Here is a 23,337-nt window from a genome sequence, read left to right as displayed (position 1 = left end):
ATTCAGGATATAGAGATAACAAAAGTTTCATATTTTATATATAATGGATACCAATGATATAATTTATACACATAATGGACATTATACATGTATACAATAACAATCAGTGTCATAAACAACAGATATTACATATCTATCCAAATACTAGATGTAATTTTTTATGATGTGAATAAAGTTTTGTGTTAAATATCATCATGTCAACAATAAAAATGACTAAAATAAACACATAATACTTCTGACTCTCTCTTTATACATATATATTCAATTTAATGGGATGGTCTTGTGAAAAAATAAAATTGGTCTTAAATATAATTTAAAATTGTAAGTTAAAAAATGCTATTATGAAGCAAATGTAAAGTAAAAAAGAAAATAATTTGTCTTTTACTAAATTTCCAATTTTAGGAGGACTTCTTTTCTTCTTATTATCAGAGTTTCTGTAAAAAATTAAATGAGTATAATGATGAGCAATTACAGAATGAGATATCTTTGGAAATCAAATCAGCCTGTATCATTACTACTTTCTTGAAAAACTGATACTGTAATTGTTAGAATAATACCTGAACCTGTGGTGAGCTTATGATCTGACAATTACATGGGGAAGGCAAATGAGAGCAGTTATAAATATTACACCACTTGTCTCTCACAAAAAATGAAAAAAATAGTAAATTCGAAGAATAGAAAAATTCTGTTACTTTTTAAAAGAGATTTTTATTAAGAAGAACATAATTTCCATTACTGTACCTTATAATTACCTTAAAAATTGGCAAAATAATCATAAATGGAAGATAAGTTTAAAATGAAAAAACAGTCCTAGGTTGAAAGGATGCAGCACAAAACAGGGGATTCTTGTGAAGGGAGAGAGTGTCAGTGGTGGCTAGGAAGTGGGAGGAAGATTTGAGGAAATACCTTAGATACACATTTTACACCAAAACCCCCCCACAAACAAACAAACAAAAAACCCTCAAGCACACCATTAGACTACAACTGGCACTGAATAATCTTTTCTGAAACATAATGTTTTAAAATATATTCAAAATGTCACTCTTTCATTTGAACATTAATTAAAGTCATGGCATTTAATTTTCCTAACTTTATAAAAAGTAATGAAATTAATGTGACATTCTGTGTTTTATCTTCTCCCCATCTTCACCCCATCATAGTTCATATGATCACTTTCTCGATAACAATTTCTACTTCTGTTGAATGCTCTCTCAATTAATTAAGTTTTCTTGTTATTTTAAATATTAGTTATCTATGCCTCTTTAGTAATTTTATGCTCCATTTTCTCAATTAGTAGTTATAGCTACAGACAATATGCCATTAAGAGTAGGGTTCATAGGTTATAGATTATGATCTTTTTCTAAATGTGAGCTGACTGTTTAGATGCCATGTCCATAGTAAGAAAGAAAGAGAAACAGATTTATTGTGACCCTTTTCTTGTTTATATCTGCCTTCAGGTTTCTATCAGATTTAATTATGTTAATACAACAAATATTTTCAAATACAAAATGCCTTTGAAGAACAAAGAATAGAAGCAGTTGATAACTTAAAAAGTCAGCCTTGTGTTTACTTTAAAAATATGTCAGATTTATGGGCTGGAAATTTTCTTTTTCAGAATCTTAATTTGTTAATCTGACACAAGGCTAGCCATATAGTTCAAAATAAGCTTATTTTTCCTTTTAATTTCTATAGAATTATTTTATATTACATTTTAAATTAAAAATTTTTAAGTGGTCATTGTGAGGGACTTAATACTGTACTTTGTAAGAAAAATATCTTTTGTTTAAAATACTGGGCAACTCACTGAATCTGTGGTAAAGTTGAAATATTGTCAAGATCTAGAGATCAGGGATTGTAGGAAACACTCATTGTAAGGAATACACACCAACCATTTTCAAAGTTTACGTTTTGGAGAATATCCTTGAATTGGTCGACTTTTTTTTAATCATAGTTTTTCCCTCTGTTCCAGAAAAGAAGTGTATCTTATTAACTTCTGGCGTATACACAATAGTGTGAAAAGTAATTCTCTACCCAAAAGGAAATTTGAATTTTTAATCAAGAGATAATTTGGGACCAGTAAAAATAATCCACAACCATAATAGCCTCTTTCACTTCCCAACATTCTTTTAAACTATTATCTCTGATATCTCATGAGTAACCCAATCATTTAATCTCTCAGTGGCTACAGCAGGTAGGGTTTTTTGTTGTTGTTGTTTGTTTTTTAATCATGCAGGTAGTATAAATAGATTCAGATGAAATTCAGCAGAAAGTAACTTCATATGTTATTGGTGAGGTAACCAAAATACCAGTAAACCTCTACAAAAATTTTCAGATGGTAATTAACAGAATTCCATCCAAAATAACACCAAGGAATTAGTCTGGTGAAGACGCCATTGCCACTAATATAGAACACTGTACCCTGCAGATTTTACCAATTGAATTGAACATGATATTGCTGTGAGCTCCACTGCTACTGCACCACAAATACTGGATGCTGCTGCAACAGTGCAGATATGACGTCAAATAGACAAGCAGTGAAAGAAAACTAGATAAATTAGATTACAGCAAAATTTAAATCTTTTGTGCTCTAATTGCTACCATCAAAAAATGAAAACATTTGGGAAAAAAAAATCTTCAAATCATGTATCTCACAAGGGACTTTGATCCAGAAACTATAAAGAGCTCTTACAACTCAATAATAAAAATACAACCAATAAAAAGACAAACCAATAAAAACTGGGCAAATGCATATTTATGGAATCTAAAAAAAAAAAGGTACTGATGAACCTAGTGGCAGGGCAGGAATAAAATGTGTAGACAGACAGAATTGACTTGAGGACATGGGGAGGGGGAGAGGGAGGGGGAAGCTGGGGTGAAGTGAGAGAAGCATCTACATATATATGCTACCAAACGTAAAATAGATAGCTAGTGGGAAGAAGCCACATAGCACAGGGATATCATCTCAGTGCTTTGTGACCACCTAGAGGGGTGGGATAGGGAGGGTGGGAGGGAGGTTCAAGAGGGAGGGGATATGGGGACATATGTATGCATATGGCCGATTCACTTTGTTGTACAACAGAAACTAACACAGCATTGTGAAGCAATTATACTCCAGTAAAGATGTGTAAAATAAAATAAAAGTATTTAGCGTTTGAAATTAAAAAAACTGGGCAAAAGATTTAAATATGTTTTCCACAATCAACTTCTCTAACTTTATATTAATTTTTTAATCTTTCATAAATATGCACATCTCTTGCACATTGGATTTCTTGCCACTTTTTTATGTTATTTTATTTTTTTATTTGCTTTTACATCCCCCAGGTCTTTTATTTATTTGCTCCTCCAAGTTAAAATGCAGAGGGAGAACTCCTATCATCCTGTAAAATTTCTACGTGCACTTCAAGACTCCGATCAAATATATTTCACTCATTAACATTCATGAAAATGTCTATGGTGAAATTAGTCTCACCATTATTTTACCCATGTAGTAGTCTATTTGCATCTTTATATTGTTACTTATTTTTGTGGGTCATGTTTGTGTACGTAACTGCCTCTCTTTTGAAGACAGGAAAAATACCTTGGTTATCACTTTTTGTGAGCTTTGTATTTCCCAGGAATCTAAACAGGGTCCTATAAATATAGAAGTTCAATAAATTTGAAGAATTGAATTCAGCACACTCATACCCAGTATTATTTAACAAATCAAGATATATTATTTCACACCTGTATGTGAGGTAAATGTTAGTTATCACTTGGGAATACCTGGATGTATACTTTGCTTAGGAACACTATACACTTTACAATTGTGTTTTGGAACATTCCCGTTTCCTAGGATATGGGCTTTATTAAGATTTATTAATTTTAAAGTTAAAATCTCTTGGGTGAAACAGGGGTATAAAAAGGTATTTCAGAAATAAATTTTAACAGAAGTTAAAATGATTTATATTTTTAAAGAAAGAAATTTCAAAACATTCATTACCAGGCAATTGCATAATATGATGTATTCATAAACTCTTCCATGATTTTAGTTTTAACGAAAACGTACGTAAAGTGTTTAAACATGATTGGTGTGTATTTTCAGTATTATTCAATCATTAAATAAGCTGTGAGGAAAACTACTAACTTGAAGGCAGCAAACATATTCCTCCTACTTGTTTAAAAATAATCTCTACAAAATATTACATATTTAGCATAGTGATTTTACAATAGTGTTCAGAAAACTCTGAAATATCAGGCAAGTTTCCTGGAAGTTTTCCTCTTGGAAAGTTAATTCAAATCTCCCAGTGCTGTTTCCATCAGAAAAAAACAACTTTTACATACTGGCATTTCATATTTTTTCGTGTGTGAAATACAGTTTCACTGGTAAAATATTATTTGCAAATATTTAGCTTTATTAAATGATTGACATTAACCTCTGATATATGTGAATAAAATATTTGGTTCAAAATTATTTTAAAATTTCAGTACAGTTTATTATTCCAGAATTAGCCACATTATAATTTAACCACCTTTTAGAAAATATTTTGAAATAGTTTTTGGGGATCAATAAGTAAGATATTATATAGAATACTGAAAATAATTTCCCTTAATTTTAAGGTGGCATATACTAAATCTGTGATATTTTATAGTAAAGTGTTAGGAGTTTTAAAGTAAATGGAAAATTGTGCCAATTAATTATTCCAGGTGGTAGATATCAGTCATGAGAATTAATAACACAAAAGGCAGTGGTTCACAGACAACACATTTGGTGATATTTAAATATAGTTTATAGGCAGAAGAAATGTGCTAATTTAGGAGACCATGGAAGGAACGCTGAGTAATAGACTAGGAGGTATAATTTCAAACTATAGAAAGATTATCAAGGAAGGAAAAATTATCAAAGAATACAGCCTTAACTGATATTAATTTGCAGTGTGACTGAGGAGGCTGAAGACTAAGAAAATATATTTCCACTTGGCAACAAGTATATCATTGCTTAGTTTTGAGAAACGTTTTCAATAAAATAATGTTGAGGGTCAAATGATAGATGGCTAAGCACTAAGTGCTTGATGACAATAACAGCATATATTTTGTATAAGAAATTTTGTAGTATAAGGAGAATACATTAAAAAAATTAAGTAGGAGTAGATTTGAAAATTAAGTAGGGGTGACTCCGAAATGGAAGACGTAGATTTAGAAAATAATGAAGCACTACGACCTCATACCCACTAGAAGAAATAAAGTGGGAGAGAAGTGAAAACAGATGAGTATGACTGAAAAAAATAATTTGCAAATTCTTGCAAACCATGTCTTCTTTCTCAGATAAGGTAGTTTTATATATTAATTACGTTTATATATTAATTACGTTTTTGTGGAAGATGCTAAAACTAAGTCTTTGATTAGATAAAAAATAAAAAAACTATATATTAAAGTAAAATAAGCAAAAGGTTATTTTCAAACCTTTGGATATTTTCAAACTCGGATATTATTTCAAGTACATGCTCTGCAAGTGTTTCCTTTAAGCCAAGATGATCTATTAAGAATATGTAGAGAGTAAGATGAATCACAATTCTTTTAGATGGTTTCTTTCAAACAGGATAATCACCACTAAAGTTCACAGTGAGACATGACAGCTATAAAAGAACTCTAATATTTTCTGATGAGAGTATCACATGCTGGCACCTTATATTGCTGACTAAGATCTAATCGAAAAGTTATAAACTGTAGCGCACAGAATAACAATCAATCGATCTTAGGAAAACCTTTTTAGGTAAGATTTTATAAACTTAATTTTTGGGTATTTTCCAAGTTTCTGTGCAGCCTTGGTGTTATATGACTTCATAATATTTCATTATGATACCATTTATGCCCATGTCTAACAAAATGTGTTAATTAAAAATGTTCATTCCCTAGTACTGACATCAGTTTGAATTTTCATATTTTTCCCTTCCTTATTTTGCTATCATAATGATACTAAAAAAAAAAAAAAACTATATGTATTTTTGTATTAGTCAAGGTTCTACAGGGAAACAAAATCAATAGGATATATTTCTTTGTTTGCTTGTTTATTGTAGGAATTGACTCACATGGTTATGAAGCCAAGAAGCCCCTTAATCTATTGTCTGTAAATTGGAGAATCAGGAAGCCAATGGTGTAATTCAGTCTGAGTCTGAAAATTTGAGAACCAGGAACTGTGATGTCCAGGAGAAGGTGGATGTCCCAGCTCAGGAAGAAAGCAAATTTGCCCTTCAGCTTCTTTCTGTTCGGGCCCACGCTGATGAGAGTGGATCTATTTATTCAGTCTACTGATTCAAAAACTAATCTCTTCCAGAAATATCATCACAGACATACTCCGAAATAGTTTTACTAGCTATTTGGGCCTCTGTTAGCCCAGTCACGTTAACACAAAATTAGCCATCACACTGAATAGTTTTTTCCTTTCTTTTTTTAATGTTTTGGATTATTTTCTTAAAATAAATTCCTGGGATTGAGATTATCTGTCCAAGATGTGTAAATATTGTGTGACTTAAAAAAGTTAACCTAAACATTTATATGTATTCATCAGTATAGAATCATTATTCCACCTAGAAATCCTTTTGCAGTCAGTACCCAAAGGGTTTAATGAGCTCATCATTCAAACCACATTGTCTGCAACAATAATATATATATATATATATATATATATTTTTTTTTTTTTTTGCGGTACGCGGGCCTCTCACTGTTGTGGCCTCTCCCGTTGCGGAGCACAGGCTCCGGATGCGCAGGCTCAGCGGCCATGGCTCACGGGCCCAGCCGCTCCGCGGCACGTGGGATCTTCCCGGACCGGGGCACGACCCCGTGTCCCCTGCATCAGCAGGCAGACTCTCAACCACTGCGCCACCAGGGAAGCCCAACAATAATATTTATATGCTAAGATACTGAAATATTTTCAAATGTATATGATTTGGTGTATGTTTTTCAGTGTAATAATTTTTATAAATTATAAGAAATGCTACCTATGACAAATAAACATAATTTATACTCTAGCCTTCTATCAATGAGTAGAGCTTTATAGAAGAAAAAATGTATTCTTGTCAAGATTTATCTCAAAAAGTTATAATTCATATTAAATGTCCTATATACTAAAAAAAAACCTTTTTTCTAAATAAATATTTATAAATTCATATTATTTTATTTTCTCTCTTATTCCAAAAATGTAGCTGGATTTAATTTCTGAAGAATTTCAACATAAAATTATTTATTTTGTTCATATTTCCTTATGTTCTAAAGTTGTGATTTTAAAATTTGTGTTCTTATATAGATGATTTTAAGCACATGCATTTAAAAAGATGCAGTAAGAGAAATTACATATTATATTTTTATATTTACTGTAGCGGGGTAGAATATTTTACTGTGATTTTCTTAGATTTTTCTCATAAAATAGACAAACTATGGTTTGAAATTATCATGAACAAGAAGAACTGGTGATAAACCATCTAAAATTACTGGGACCTCTTTGAGTAAGAACAAATATTTTTAATATGAGTATCTTTTTTTGGAGCCAATCAGTTGATTGTAAATTTATGTCATGTATAATTTGGTCATTTTAAATTTCAATTAGATACATACTTATGATACTTAATTTGAAGTATTGTCATGACAATACTCTGAATTTTAATTATTTAGGAGATGGCTTGACTATGAGGATATGATTTATAATATTTAAATATAAAAGTACTTTTACTAAAAATTATATATTTATATTTCATTATTTATATAATTTATCTTTTCATTGAAAGGCAGTTTAAGTCCAACACTTAATGCAATACATCTATTTTAAGGAGAGAATAATCAATTATCTTTCCTATATTTTACACTAAATATATTTCTTTTATATCTGTGTATGTTAATATATGTGGATCTCCTACCAAGAATGCATTTAGATGCTATATTTTTATATTTTTCCCAGCTCTCTAATGATAGATATCTAGGTCAGTTCCTACTCTGGGAAATAATAAACACCACTGCATTGCACATTCTTATAATGTCTCCTTACAAATGTGTGCATGTGTTTCTCAAAAAGGTGAATAGTGGGAAAATTGTTGGGTCACAATGTATTACTATATGTCATCGACTATATTTATAGACTATTCATTACATGCTCTCAAGAGGCAGTTATCCCAAATTTTCATTAGTATTTGATATTATTTGACTGAGTTTTTCAAATATCAAAGGATCAAGTCTATACCTTTTAAAAATTTACCTTGCATGCTAACTTATAACGTTATAATCTCTTTATAGATTACCTTCATGATATGCCATTCTATGAATAGCTAACTCACATTTACTCTCATTTTATTCTACTTTATTATGTTATTTAATTTTCAGGAACTTATTGGATAGTGTCAATAGCAATTTTTGTCAGCTTATTTACTGTAAGTATTTCTCTCAGTTCATCTGCTCTACCAAGGAGCAGAAACACGAAAGCCAGGATTGGTTTACTTGAATGTTAAAATATGGACATCAGTTTCAAACCATACTCATGCTGCCTCAGTATAAGCTGCCTTCCTTACATAAATATAAGACACAATGTTCAACTTTCTCTTTTCCATTCAAACAAAACATTTTTTTTACTCTTTCATCCAGTATCCATTGACCAAAATCTTTTTATAGTTTCATTTTACGTGAATATATTATATGATATTACTCTAATCATTAATCTATTTAAACAACTTTAAAAGGACTATGTTCTTAATCAATGTATATATTATATTTATATAGAATATGAATATAAATAAGATACATTATTTATATCTTCATTATTAATATAATAGATAAAAGAATTTATGCTTACACCACCTATATTCTTAAGATTTTTTATTTTCTTCTCAGACAACCTAAAGTTCACATACTGTTAGCTTTTTGAGAAAGCTTCAGTAAAATTCCTTAATCATGTTAATGTAAAATTAAATTAAATATAAAGCCTTAAGTATAAGGAAGAAATATACAGTTAAATTAAAAAATTCAGAACATATATTACTAAAAATCATGGTTAAGTATATCATATATTCCTGAGGTAAAGAGTGACTTTTAACACTAATGACAAAACCTGTAGAGGCAATACATAAACACACTCTAAAAAGTAAATTTTAAATACCTAGAATGCTTCCAAATTAAGGCAAGTTTAAATAATGCAACCTAAAATGACTTTTAAAAATAATGTTACATAAACCCATCCCACAAGTCAAACAATGTCAAAATCTTGGTGTATGTTCCTTTACGCATATACTCTATGTATATAATAATGCAAATTTTATTTTATTAAAAATATTTTAGTTTATCCATCCTGTACTTTAACTTGCTGTTTATTCTCTTTAACATCAAAAAGGATATAACATGCAGAATTAAAATTACATTGCAAACCAGTGAAATATCTGTAACACATCTTATTAAAAGCTATTTAAAAGTAAAAATTTAGGAGATAAAAACAATTTAAAAATTTGCCAAAAGATAGACTGGTTACAATTACTTGAAAAATATATTCAACTTCACTAGTAATAAAATACATGCAACTTAAAATAGAAATTTAATGAACTTTAATTTTTTCATAAAATAATTATTTAGTTAAAATACTAATTTTTTAATAGAAATTTCTGTACAAGATACTTGTAATTCACCCATACTATTTTACACGATTTAATTGGTAATATATATCAAAAGTTTTGAATATGTTTCTATCCCTTACTTGGAAGTGGTGACTGGTTAATTAAATTATAATAATAATAAATATCAAGTCATTAATGGCACTGCAAAATTATAATACCATATTTTAATCAGTAAAACAAGTTTAAAGAACATTCAAGGGGCTTCCCTGTATTTAGAACCATGGTTACATTGTTATGGTTATGCACAGAGAAAAAGAATATGGCTTTATATATTTATATTCTAAACAAGAGGGGAAAAGAAATGATTTAGCATTTGAACAACAAATACATAGCAATGTAAGTATAGGCATTTCATAAAGTTTATGTGGAAAAGTCTATATGAGAGAACAGCTAGAAAGGTTTTGAAAAAAGAATGGTCATATGAAGACCTAACCTTACCAGGAATTGAAATGCCTTTAATATTAGTATGTTTAAGCTGGTGCTACTGAAGGAGTAGCAATCATAGCAATAAAGCAAAGTTGAAAGTACAGAATAACTGTGGGAACTTACTATGCTAAAGATTATATTTCAAACTAACATGGGAGAGTAGATGTTTTAGTAAATTGTTTTGGAAGTAGCTATTTTGAAAAGTAAATAAAGCTAGATATCTACACAAATCCATTATCCCAATAACTTCTTCATCAATGATCTAAACTGAAGACACATTAAAACTACAGAACAATACAGAGACTGTTACATTCATAACACTGTAATGGAAGAAGGTCTTTCAAATAATCAAAGGAATCCCACAAGCTGGAAAGGCTAATGAAATTGGACACACACAATAAAAAAAAAAAAAAAAAAACTTTTGTGGAGTGAAAGGGAAAAAAAAGCTTAAACACACTAAAATTAAATATAGATACCTACACAGAAAATATATAAGCATAAAATATATATATTACACACTTATATGTGCACACACATATATATACATATAGTCTATGTAAAATTTAACATGTCTATTTAAATAATAAATTTATGAATACCTGAGCATATTTTTACAATAATAGGAATTTTTCTTATTACAGTAACAGGGACTATTTCTAGAACAGGAGATAAGAAAATTTCACATCTATACATTTTCACACATAAGCCTACATACATACATATGCACTCAAAGACAGTGAATGAGTTAGAAATACTGTTAAAGCCTTCTTTGATGCAAATGTTCTTTGCATTCTCCACTTCTGAGAAGGTGGTGTGGTCATGTGACTTGCTTTGGCCAGTGAATTATGAGTGGTTATGAGTAGTATATCTGTAGAATAGATTTCTAGACAAACAGTTTTGGCATCGAATAATAAATGCAGTTTAAACTTCAATAGATAGTTTTCAAATAAAAGAGACTGCATAGATGTACATTCTGAATCGTGTTATTTGGAGTTCCTTAAAGCAGAAGCATTTATGATCCAGTACATAATTTGCAAAATCATCTTTCCAATGCAAAAGTGATTGATCTTGTTCTAGATAATGACTCCTTTCACTCTGTCCTGGAGATGAAGTATAGCCCCAACTTAACTGCAAGTGATCTGTGACATGAGTTAGACATAACTTTTTTTTTTTTTTTTTGGTGCAAGTGGGTGGAATTAAACCCCTGAGATACTAGGCATATAAGCACTGCAGCATAGTCTAACCTGATCTGATACCCTGGTTAGGTGGTAAGCCTTACTTTAGATAAAACTTCCCTTTTTATTACTTATTAGTCTTGGGAAAGTAACAATATCTGTCTAACCCTCAGTTTTCTTATACCAAAAGTGTTAAATGCAATTATTTATATAAAAATTGATGTCTTCTTATCTACTTTCAATAGAGAAAATTAGAAGTTGAATGGATCTCTGATTCATCTGCTTAACTAAAGTACTTCCTATGATTTTTTACCTCACCATTTTAGGAAACATTTTTTATTTTCAGCAGTCTTTGACATTTCCCATTGATGAGAATATGAAATTAAGATTGTCTATTATGTCCTAGGATTTTTAAAATTATTTATTTTAACCTTCTTAATAGTTACATAATACTACTTAAGGCTCCTCTTGTGACTATAAATTTTAATTAATATGAAGGCAGGGCAAAAGAATGTCACTATTTATACTTTGAAATATTTTCAGTAGGCATTTCTTAAGTTTTCTCATTGAAACCACCTTGAAAAAGAAAAATCTAAATCTTACCAACGTTTAGACTTTAGGAAGTGATATGTTTAGTTTAAAATATGTTTAGTAGAAACAATTGGAGACAATTCTGAATTAATCAATTGGACCTAGCCAAAAGCATTTTGATTTCTATTATTGAAAATTTCTTTTTCTCTGAGTTAGATAAACTTAAATCAGGGTTTGTTTCTCTGATTCATCTCAATACAGTACACTTAACAGAGGGTGCTCAGTGGAGATCTGAGATCTGTTCCTGATGAAGTCCAAAGCCTCCATAGGCCTAGAGGGGATGGCTAGATGGGAAAGAAATCACTGTAAGAGTTTTGAGAATTAGCTAGTTGTGGGAATCCTACACAACTTGCTTCATCATATGATACTCGGAGCTCAAAATGGCAGAAGTAATGATTTGGTCGACGAAGGGTTATTAATACCATATCCATGTGTAACACTGAATAAGGATATCAGGATTACCAAGGTGTGTTACCTTAGGGTAACAGTTACTTTCTTGCTAGTGGAACTTAATATAGCCCATACATTAAAATAAAAATAAATAAATCTATTAAATATATATATATATAGCCCAAGCATTAAAACTACTCAAAATGAAATATAGCATAGTGTGGAAAATTGTATACAATTCAATTATAAAATTAAAAAAAATAGATCACAATGTTGGGTCCATAGATATTTAAACTTATTCACATTTTGATTTATTAGTGCTGTTATTATTATATAGTAAACACATACTTCATAATTTACTACTTTCTCAAATATGAACCTCCCTTAAGATTTTGAAATTATTTCCAAAAACAATTGCAGAAACAATGCTGTCCATATACACTAAAATTGAGTCTATGTTAATACATACTTTGCCTCAGTCCAACTATACCTTTAGGTTATGTGCACTTTGATGGCAAAATAGTTCTTAAATATATAATTCAAGGATAGAATTTCAAAGATGCTAAATGAATGCATGTTAAAAAGTCTTAAAAAATATTTAGTCCAGGTTGAATTTCACCAGGGCTAGATTAATTGTCTTAGTTCTGAATTGATTAATGAATTTGACTTCATTTCTAATGAAAAATATTGTTTAAATCTTTGATAGATTTTCCCTAGAATGACTAATGGAATATAAAATATACATTCTTATTAATTCATATAGTTTATTCCTCAAAGAACATTTTAATTCATTTTTTTTGATTAATAACAATGTCCACAAGAAAGGCTAGTCCCCAGCGACTACTGCATCATTGCTGACAACTAAAAGAAAAACAAACCCATGAATATTTAATGTTTAATAACAATTTACAAAATTACAGACCATAATAACGAGAAGAGATTGTGGTATTTGAATTCAGTCTCTTGGTACTAATCATGTAGTACAAATAATGACACTGGAAAATGTATTGAAGCAGGATTTTACAGGTGCCTAAATTCTAATAAAACTTTTTAAAAAGATAACTAGATTTCAATAATCTTCAAGTAGTTCAGGAATGTTGTTTTTAAATTACAGAAACTAATTACCATATTCTTACTTCTTGGAACATGATTAGGACTAGAAATGAATGCAAATATTGAAATTGGCCTCAGATGACCTAACCAATAATACAAAATGCAAGGGGCTAATTAGGTTCATTTCATTAAACACAAAATGAGGGTGAAATTCCTCTCTCAAAATTAAAACTGTCACTAGTTTAAAATCCTAATACTACATTATAGAACCAGTCTTTGACTAAAAGATGTTTATTTAGTTACACTATATGATGAACACTGTATTAGGCCTAGATTTTCTCATTTTCAAATTTCAAAATTTAACTAAAATGTATAGCTTAACTTTTTATCAAAAGTTACATATACACAGTAGAATAAAATCACTTTATCCAATAGTATCAGAAGGTGAGCTTTTACAAATGCTCTAATTTTATATGCAACTGAAATCTTGTTTACTAAGTATAAATGCTTGTTATGATTAATCATTGATGTTAGGTTTCTTACCAATGCCTTGAATTGTTTCCCTGCCTCTTAAAACACAACTTTTCTATTACCTAAGTAGTCTAATACATAATTATAAACATCCGTTATTGTATGGGACAGTGATGTATGCAAAGGGTGGTTATTAAAGTTGGAAACATAGGAACTTCAACTTCTGATTAAAATGTGAACATAAAAATCACACTTTATACCATGAAAATATTTTTTAAAGATAAAATTAAAATGATATACTTCTATGATGCTAGCAGTGGATATTAGGTAGCCTCAAATAGCTGAATTACATAGATGATAAGCCCTTCAGAGGGAAGCAGAAAGCTGTTGTTTTCAATAATGGACGCAAGTACATAACGTGTTCATTATATAGTAGCCAGTTTTACAAGTTTCAAGTAGGTAAATAATTCTTAGGGCCAAACTATTAATCATAAAAGAGAAAAATGATAAATCCAATCTCCCCAAAATAAAAACTTATTTTCATCAGTCTCAATTTTAAAAATGGGAAGAACCAGACAGTGAGAAAATATTTCTAATAGATTTATCCAACAGAGCACTTGTATTAGAATACATAATTACTCTTAAAAATCAATACAAAATAAACAAGCAACCCAACTAAAAATGAGTAAGGACTTAAAAGTCCTTCACACATACATCTACACATACACACAATATACAATTAGGCAATAAATACAGAAAGAGAAGAGCAACTTCATCATTCTTCATAGAACTTTGAATTAAATTCCAATGAGATATTACTTAGCCCATAAGAATGAAAAAAACTAAAAAGTGTGATAATGCCAAATGTTGGCAAGGAATTGGAACAATTGGAATGCTAAGGCATTCCTGGGGTTGTTGTGAAACAGTAGAACTGCTCTGAGAAACTGTTTAATGTTTTTTAAGGGTAAAATATATCTGCTTGATGATCCAGCAATTCCATTCATAGTTATTTTGTTGGCATCAGAAAAGTATGACCACAAAACACTCATACATGACAGTTCATAACAGCTATTCATGATAGCCAAAATCTATCAATAGAAACAACCCAAATGTTCAAGAACAGAAGAATGATAAACACAATGTGGTATACTCATTCAGTGAAATATTATTCAGCAGTAAAAACACACTGGTGACACACAAAATGCCACCTATGCATCTCAAAACCATTGTGTTGTACTAAAGAAAGCAAACAGAAAAGAGAACATACCCCTTATTACCACATCTATGAACTTAAAAAATGGGTCTAAAAGTAATCATGGTAATAGAAATCAGAAAGGGATTACTTTGGAGTTTGGCGGGTGGTGATGCAGGATTGACCGAAAAAAGTCACCGAAGGAACTTTCTGAAATAAGAAAAAGGTTCTATATCTTGATTGGTGGGTTGGTAACATGGGCATATTCATTTATCAAACTCATCAAAGTGTGTATTTTAAATGGATATAGTCTTGCATATGTAAATTACACCTTAATAAAAATGCAAATTATGTTGCCGAATATTGGGACCAGAAAATATTGTCATATCAGTTATAGCACATAGCTATTTAAAATTCATCCCTGGAAGAAATAAATTTACTTGAGTTAAAACAACAACGCTTAAAAGCCAAAATTCTTTCTTTTATTTATCATTTTGATGGTGGCTGAGGGGAGATAGGCTCAAAGAAATGGCAGAGACATGAGAGAGACATGTTCTCCAAAGAGCCTAGGTATTTTGGTGTGGGGATTTCCTAGAGATATTTAATGTTGAGAACACTGTTGTCTGGTGGAGGGGGGATGTGAGGCTTAGGCTCTGAGGCTACTTTCTAGTATCTTCTGATAAACAGATGTCAGAGTATTATTATTGGCAGCAGTATTATTTAGTCGTATGTGTCTAACTAAACTATCCCTCAACACGTAATTGGGTGTTAATATTTATACTTAGTTATTTTCCGAGCGGGTTTTTATCGATAAGCTGCCTTTATTACAGTTTACTGCTAAGTTCTAAATTCTGTGGAGCCAGAAATATTTTTATCCAGTAAGTAGCCTTTAATAGACAGTCTCAAAATTTGTGAAAAAATGAATCACAGATTTAAAAAGAAATAGATCCATGCTTTCAAAAAATTTTTAAATTCCTTGTTAATTTTATGAAGAAAGTGATTAGGTATAATGTTTAGGGGTGCTGAAAATTTATTGATTAATCAAAAGATCTTTGCAATACCTACTATGTAGTAGGACAGTCACTGTGTAAGATGAGAGATGTTTAGCAGAGGACCTCGCTTTTCTGCTCACATCACCCAGTACTCTACATTTATATGCACATCAGTGTCACTTTTTTTTTTTTTCCCTTGGTGTCCAAATGCAATGGATCTAAGGATGAGTTCATAATGGCATTACAGTTCTCTTGTTATTTTGATGTCAGTTTAAAGAGTTTTCTTGGGGAAGAGTTGGAGACAGTAACATGCTTCTTTAAGTCAAATATTTGGGTTTTCAATTTCAAGCACTTTCTTTGGCTACAGGACCCCACTCGTACCAACCTAAGTGCATATACCAAGCAAAGTACTAGGGAGTTAAGCAATCCCTTGGAGGAGTCCTTAGCCAATATCTGATGGATTTATCCTTTGTTTGTGATAAATTTGAGGCGTTAGCCACATTGCCTTCTAAGATTTCCCAGAAGAATTATAACTCATTTGCTCACATTAGCACCTACTTGAAAGGAAACATCCTTTCTTTCCCTAAATCATTCCTACCAGTAGACTTGAACAGCTGCAGATAGCAAGGGTGATTGAACTGGGGCATGTGCCTGGGGCCTTCATTTTGATAGTCACTTGGTTTCCTGGGTTCTTCTTCATTTGCATCTTTTAGGGACAGGTGTTCAGTTCTGGTGCATGAAATCATGAGCTTATTGTTTTATAACACTTACTCAATTCTTGGGTTGGGTTGTAATGCAACAATAGATTAATGGAACAAGTAAAAAGATACCCACTTTCTGTTACCAATATAGTGGTCACTGTGATATTCTGCAGAAGACTAAAATGTTCAGGGTCTTTCCTATTATAGGATTGAAAGCATGAGAATTAAAATATCCATTGGACAACTCAGTGGATGTGTAATGTTCTTATTTCCATGTTAGTTTTAAAAATTTTTTAGGCTTTTTCTTGAAAAGGGTCTAAAGAATTGCTTCAACAGATCTGCATACCTGGTGCCAGAGGCTATTACTCTATTAATATGTAAAATCAAGGTGAAACACTTGCGCAGAAGCTGATAGTCAAGCCATAAACTGGGTAAATTGATAGTCAAACAGTATCATTCACCATCCACCATCTGTTTCTATTTTGTTTTACTTATTTAAATTTTTTAATTTAATTTAAATTTTTTACAAATGTAGTCTTTTCATTTTTAAATTTATTTATTTATTTTTGGTTGCATTGGGTCTTTGTTGCTTCACGCAGGCTTCCTCTAGTTGCGTTGAGTGGGGGTTACTCTTTGTTGTGGTGCACGGGCTTATTGTGGTGACTTCTCTTGTTGTGGAGCATGGGCTCTAGGCGTGCAGGCTTCAGTACATGTGGCACGCCGGCTCAGTAGTTGTGGCGCATGGATTTAGTTGCTCTGGGGCATGTGGGATCTTCGTGGACCAGGGATCGAACCTGTGTCCCCTGCATTGGCAGGCAGATTCTTAACCACTGCACCACCAGGGAAGTCCTACAAATGTAGGACTATAAACTGCATAAGTTGATAGTCAACCACTATCATTCACGATCCACCATCCGTTTCTAATTTGTTTTACTTATTTAAATTTTTTAGAACCTGAACTCATTAACTGAATAGGAGTATAATAGGGATAATCTCCCCTATATTGTTTAAAATTTCGATGCTGGCACTTAACCACACAATTTCACCTGAGATGTGTTATTTATTTTTATTTATTTATTCTGATTTAATTAATACATAACATATAAATAAATATTATTTATTACTTATAGTAAATAAGTTTCATGGGCCTCTCTCAGTTCATTCCATCATAATGGCTCTTACTTCGTTGGTTGACAAGTGATGTGAGGATTCTGACAGCTGTCAGTAATGTCTTTCAATTATATACCCATGGACTAGAGAAATGAACACAGGATCAGTTTTCAATGGAGCAACCATGAAAAGAAATAATCTTATACCTACCAACATGACAGATATTTTAAAGTCTGAAAATTCCAAATGTTGAGGAAAATACCAAATAATAGGAATTTTAATTAAATATTTGTTTTAATTAAAATTAGAATGCAACTTTTGACAAAAAATTGTCTTATAATAAATTTAAACATATGGATTATAAATTCTGATCCAGCAATTCCTTTTCTAGTTAAAAATTCTAAGGGAGTTCCTTTACAGCTACATCAGAAAGAATATTCATATCAATATTTGCTGTGAGTTAAGCAAAAGAAACTTAGAAGAGAGCAAATTCTCAATAGACAGGAGAATGAATAAATAGGTTGCAGTGAATTCATTTAATGGCTTGATATACAGCAATGAAATTGAGCAGTATATCTCCATTTATAACCTGAACGGATCTCAGAAAATAACACTGAATTCAAAAAATTTCAAATTAATATACATAGCTTGATACATTTGTATACCATTAAGATAAGTAAGAGGATGATAAAAGACAGTTTGGAATCATGTGTACACTTAGGAGGAGAATGTGATTAGGAAAGTACCCAGTACGGGCTAAAGGTATTAGTAATATTCTATTTCTTAAATTGGGTAGAAAGTACACAGATGGTGTGTGTGTGTAAATGTGTACATTTCATAATAATAAATAAAAGTAGAATATAAATCAAAGTGTTTCTAAAAGGAGGTAGTGGCCAAATTTGTCAGGTGGCTAACTCCAATTAGTACAGAAAATGTTCCATATGTACATTTTGCTTACAAAGAGGTAATGAATGACTTTAATAGGAGATTCATTTGAGTTGTGGGAATTAAAGCATTGCTGGGTTGGATTTAAGACAGTGAGTTTCATAGAGAAGAAAGTGAAGACTTAGTGTCTGTAAGTTCAGATATCTTTACTTAGATTTACTGCAAATGGATGAAGAGAGGGTGCAGTTGCTGTTGGTGAAAGAAGGGACAAAATAGATTTTGTTTTGTTTTATTTTTCTTGTAAGTTTTTTAATGAAAAACATTACAACATGCTTTTACTGACTCTGCTAATAGAAAGAACTTTGTAATGCAGAGAATTAGGGCACAATTACAGGCGTGGAGTCTTTGAAAAGGTGAGCAGAAATGGGATGCAGGGGACAAGATGGGCAAATGGCGGTTATTCAGAGAGAGTGTAACACATAGAAGCTGATACATTGAGAGACTTGGTGATGGGATAACGAGAACCTTCTCTCATAACTGCCTTTTTAATCTCAGCTGAGAGGGAGGAGTGGCAATGCTAGAGACTTGAAGAGAGAGAAGATACGAAATAATTTTCCTATGGCAGGATGGAGGGAAGCATTTTGAACTGTTGTAGGATTTCCAGCCACTTCTTAAAAACAACTCTGTTTGTAGTCATTTGGAGTTTTGCCTAATGAGTATGAGAGAGGAAAGATAGAGCTGGCATTATTGAAAGTGATGCAAGAGATAATTACAATGAGCCACGGAATACAAGGTTAATAAGAATGCAGTTAGGTTATGAAAAGTCAAGGAACAATGTGCTTTAAATATAAAAAGCCTAAGAGAGGTGTTTTTATTATCTCTGTGACAATCACTGAACATTATCTTCGATCTCTTTTTTACCCATGCCCTGTGATAAAATTTTATTTACTAGAAGAAAACAATTGAATAAAAAACATAGAAAAGAAATTTAGCAAAGGTTTAGAACATTTTTCTGAAAATACACATAATCTAGTGTTTAGGGCAACATGTAGAATATTGTGCCATTCTTATGCTATTTTTATTGGGTTAAGCATTGACAAATAATTTTTGAGAAAATTTAGTGATTGTTACTGCAGATCTTTGTTGTAATTAGACATAATCAAGATTTAAATTACAAATAAAAACTATCAAATGAATATATTTTTTCTAGGGTCATTTAAACTTTCAGCAAGTGCATTGTAACAAATACTCTCCCAGAGTAATATTTGAACACACAGAGTAAAAAAAATTAGGTTTCACATTTTTCTTACAGCAAGAAATATACTTTATTCCCAATTCTTAGTTGGAATATTTTAAAACTCTTAGACATTTTAAAGCTTTGCTTACTTAATAAATTAGCTCTCTTTTTATTGTTATTATTGTAAAAATGGAAATTTATATAATGTAATCTACCTATCCACACACTTTATGCAGAAGCCAAATGATACATCTTAATTGTGGTTTAATCTTCAAATTGACCTTCAGAAATTGGGCAATACATTAAATTCCCACAAATGTGTATGTCAGAGCCTATATTCTCATTTTTCTCTCATTTTCACATTTGCATTTACCTGATAAGAGTGAGCTAGACAGTCATTTTAGTACTTATGTGTGTTATTGGCATTTCTTTTTTAAATGCCTTTTAGACACTCAGCACTTTTTTAATGGATTATTTGTCTTTTACTTATTGATTTATATTTTTAATATAATTCCAATGTTAATGTCTTTGCTCTCACTATATTTCCAATAGCTCTTGTAATCAATTTGTGCTTAAAATATAAATATATTTGTCATACAGTGTTTTCGAAATCTCATGTAATCAGGTCACGTTTTCTGTTTAGATTCTTGGTTTTTCCTTTCATGAATTCTGGGTTTTTATATTACCTAAGAACTTTCCCCTTTCAAACATTGTAAACCATTATAATTTTAGAGTTTCCCTATATTTCTTTCCTGAATTTATTTTGGATGTGTTATTTAAATAAAATTAATATTTTAAATAGATTATGAATTAGTAAGAGAATATTATCTTCCTGGGGTCAATTTCCCAAAAATTATTAATATAATAATCCAAGATCATTAATAATCATCCATGCCCAGATATCTGGTTAAACATTATTTCTGAGTGTGTCTGTGAGGGTGTTCCTGGAAGAGATTGGCATTTAAATAGGAAGACTGAGTAAAGAAGAAGGCCCTGCCAAAGGTGAATGGCATCACCTAACCCGCCTAAGGCCAGAACAGAACAAAAATATGGAGAGAAAGGGAAGATCTGTTCCTTCTCTGCCTGACAGAAAGCTTAACACACAGAGCTTGAGCTGTGACATCTGTCTTCTGCTCTCAGTGCTCCTGGCTTTCAGGCCTTCAAACTACACCACTGGCCATCCTGGGTTTCCAGCTTGCAGAAGGCAGACCATTTATACTTGATAGTAGATTATTTCTGAGCATTCTCATCCATAAGAATTTTTGTGTCAGATAACATACAGCTCATAATGAATGAGTAGTTCTGAATGGCTGATATTTTATATCCCACTATTAGGCACTCAGTCTTTACCTGATTATAGTAGCCAAAGTCTATTTCTCAAGAAGAGAATAATTATTGGAAAATGAAGGCATGAATATACATAAGAACCTTAGAGGCCAGTGCTGGGATTTTCCCATTGGTTCTTGTGCAATATTTCATAAAGTACCCTTGTTTGCCACAGACACATAAAGCACCATGAGATCTGCTGAGTTATAACAACCAAGCAGAAAAACAGAGTGCAGTGAAGCTTGGATGGGCTGCAGTGATTTCTCCTGCTCTCCTTCCCAGTCAAAACTAGCATGCATGCTTATGGTTTACATGGTAAATGCTCTACTCAAATGCGAAACACATTGCTACTATATTCAAAAAATCTTACTGATAATCGTGCCTCATTTTTAGTGTTAGGTATTCCAAGGTGAAATAATCTGCCTTTCACCATGGAGAGGATATATTGACATTTTTCAGAAAACTAGTCTTTATAAACTTGCACCAAAAGTTGGCCCTAAATTGTTTAATTTTGTGTGATTTATTTATAATTCTTAGAAATACATATATACATATGTGTAGGTATATTACAATAAACATGTTATAATGTACATTTTATATATGTACATATTCATATATGTATACTTTGTGTTGCACATAAAATATTTGATGCCAATATAATCACAATTCTTCTAAATTATTTTTTGTCTCCTTCCAGAAGGCTTTATTTTAGCATTTTTAAAATATTCTTGACAGTCAAAGACTTCACCATAATTTTTTGTTGAGTTTCTCCCACTTTAATGTTCTTATAAGGTACGTGATGGAAATTTTCCACCTGGAGCTTAACACTTATTTTAACTTTAGTGAAAATTCAAATATATATATATTTGAATTATACATAAATATATATATATATTTACATCTTTTGTGCTTACCTCAATTTTTTCTCTCTCCTTGTATTTTTGTTATATACTCTGAAAGATATTTCAAGTATATCTTTCAGAATACTGCTTCATTTTTCGACTGTGCCAACTTACTGTTTTGAAATTTTGCTGAATTTATTGTTTTGAAATTTTTGTTTTTAATTATCATGTTTGCTCTTCTTTTCATGCCATTTCTTTCTTTCTTTCATTATACATGTACAACTCTGCAACACAACACATATCTATTTCCTCTCTTTATGTCTTTTCTACCAAACCTTATGCTTTGGTGGTCATGAGGGCTTAATCTTTTTTTTTCCTTTTAAATATTTATTTATTTTGGCTGTGTTGGGTCTTAGTTATGGCAAAGGGATCTTCACTGCGGCACACAGGATCTTTAGTTGCGGCATGCAGACTTCTTAGTTGCGGCATGCATGCGGGATCTTGTTCCTCAACCAGGGATGGAACCCAGGGCCCCTGTACTGGGAACACAGAGTCTTACCCAATGGGAAGTCTGGACCACCAGGGAAGTCCCCATAAGGGTTTACTCTTCAAGTTCTTTTTTCTTACCTTTTATAGAGGCCTCATTCCCACATAAGTTCAAATATATTGGCATCTTCTAAATTTAATCTTCAATCTATAACTCTATGTGGAACTTCAGATGTATACATTCTTATGTCACCTTGAAATCTGGAATACCTAAGAGATATTTAACCTGTTTAACCAGTCTCAACTTGAACTTATGATTTTCACAACAAATTTATTCATACACTAGTGTCTCTATCATAATAAATAATCATTCAAGCAATGTTTTTTCTGGAACCTTAATAACAATAATAAATCACTCCTCTATTTTGCCTCTTTAAACAATTTCAAGTCCTGATGATTTTAAATATATATGTTTTCTCCTCTTTGTTGACACTGTTCTAGACTAAGGTAACATTATATCTCACCAGTATTCTTGTCTTATCCTCATTTTTACCAATAATACATTTTTGTATTCATCCAATAGATTTTCTAAAGTGCAGGTAGGGTGAATTTTTTGAAATGTAAATTTGATGTGTCATTATCCTACATAAAATATTTCAGTTTCTACTCACTAGCTTTTAAATATAGAGGTCAAATATCTTTATATGAATTAAAAGACTCTCCGTAATTGGTATCTTAACTCCTTCTGATGATTCATCTCTGTTTTTTTTAATCTCATATGGTGACACTAATTACCAGAATATTTTTCAATTTTTATAATTAAGAGAGGACACTGAA

At 31.2% G+C, this 23,337-nt stretch overlaps 1 long non-coding RNA gene across 1 annotated transcript in view; it reads right to left on the bottom strand.

Moving 5' to 3' along the window:
* Window positions 1-418: 418 nt before the first annotated feature.
* LOC309835963 overlaps window positions 419-23,337 on the bottom strand; it is a 31,003-nt gene continuing 8,084 nt past the window's right edge. Inside the window, exon 3 of the long non-coding RNA XR_014298065.1 lies at window positions 419-434. This is a non-coding gene — a long non-coding RNA (uncharacterized lncRNA). The remainder of the gene's footprint in view (window positions 435-23,337) is intronic.

The sequence above is a fragment of the Grampus griseus genome, assembly GCF_964374135.1.
Source record: "Grampus griseus genome assembly, chromosome: 18".
NCBI classification, from domain to species: Eukaryota; Metazoa; Chordata; class Mammalia; order Artiodactyla; family Delphinidae; genus Grampus; species Grampus griseus.
This window is presented reverse-complemented; position numbering and strand designations above follow the sequence as displayed.